This window comes from Nycticebus coucang, chromosome 2 (assembly GCF_027406575.1).
Source record: "Nycticebus coucang isolate mNycCou1 chromosome 2, mNycCou1.pri, whole genome shotgun sequence".
Classification (NCBI taxonomy): Eukaryota; Metazoa; Chordata; class Mammalia; order Primates; family Lorisidae; genus Nycticebus; species Nycticebus coucang.
Genome location: NC_069781.1, coordinates 5818652 through 5820024, shown reverse-complemented (window position 1 = coordinate 5820024; position 1373 = coordinate 5818652). Strand labels below are relative to the sequence as shown.

Genomic DNA, 1373 nt, shown 5'->3' with positions numbered 1-1373 from the left:
AGGAGGCTGGGGCTGTGCAATTGGGATTGGCCGGATTGCATATGAAAGGAGTGTTCCCTTGGCTCTGTCTGAGAATTGGCTAGCTCTGGGAAGGGCAGGCCCTTCCTCACACGCAAGAGTTTTAAGATGGTCAAAACAAAGATGAACAAGACCCGAGTCCAAGAGCTCTGAGGGGGCTCTGCCGAATGTCTCAGCAGGGGCTGCCAGCATGCCGCCTGGGTGTGCCGATACATTCATTCACTCTGGGGTATCAGGAAAATCCAGAGAGAAGGCAAAGAATAGGTGGGTTTTGTTATTTCATGTTTTAATTGAGAGTTTGCTCTATCGTTCATAACTGAGAGCACGAAGGCCCCACATCCCTCCATGCCTCGAGCCTCCAAACAGCCTAATCCTGACCTGGGGTCAGTGCACAGCAAATGGAGGACATGTCCACAGACATCGTCTAAAGGTCCAGGACAGATGTCTGGGTCATCGCTCCACCATCTAAATGTGGAATATTCCAGACCGACCCCAGCAGAGCAGACCGCAGATTGGCTTTGTGGTAGCTTTGGCCTTTTCTTTCACCAGTAGGGGTTCAGAGCAATTAGCAGCCCTCTTCGCGTACTCAAAAGCTCCTATGGAGGCTACATTTTCAGGGATGTTTCTATAGTTCCTTACTAGAGAAGGTGCTCTGAACACACAGAGCGACAGAAACCACGAGGAGGAGATGGGGCATGGCCCTGATCATGAAGCTGCTCCCAGCGTTGCTTCGCCCTTTACGGTTGATGACCTTTCTTCTCTCCTTTCAGGGGAGTCGGGGGTGGGAGAAGAGGAGCTTTAAAAAAAAAGTTGGTATGACACAGACACATTTTCCATAATGACTCAAGATGATCACAGCCCAGGATCGGGTTGAAATTGGGCTGAAAGGAAACTAAGAAAACAATTCCATTTCCAATAGCATCAACAACGAATGGTTGGGTGCAGCAGGTCAGTGGCACGTGCCTATAGTCCCAGCCACTTAGGAGGCTGAGGCAGGAGGATCGCTTGAGCCCAGGAATTAGAGTCCAGACTGAGAAACACAGCAAGACCCCATCTCTACAGATAATAAAATAAATTAAATTAAATTTTTTTTAAATAAAAAACCCCAAAATATTTAGGAAAAAATTTAACCAAGGAGGTAAGGACCTGCACACTGAAAACTACAAAACATTTCTGAAAGAAATTAAAGAAGACATAAATAAATGGAAAGACATCTTATGTTCACAGATTGAAAGACTTAATAGTCCTAAGATATCAGTGCTATCACCCAAAGCAATCTGCAGATGTAACACAACTCCTATCAAAATCTAATAGTTTTTGGCAGAAATACAAAAAACCATCCTAAATTTTTTTCT

At 45.4% G+C, this 1373-nt stretch overlaps 1 pseudogene; it reads left to right on the top strand.

Annotated features, from left to right (window-relative positions):
* Nucleotides 1-619: 619 nt before the first annotated feature.
* Nucleotides 620-804, top strand: LOC128579927 (uncharacterized; annotated as a pseudogene).
* The last annotated feature ends 569 nt before the right edge of the window (nucleotides 805-1373 follow it).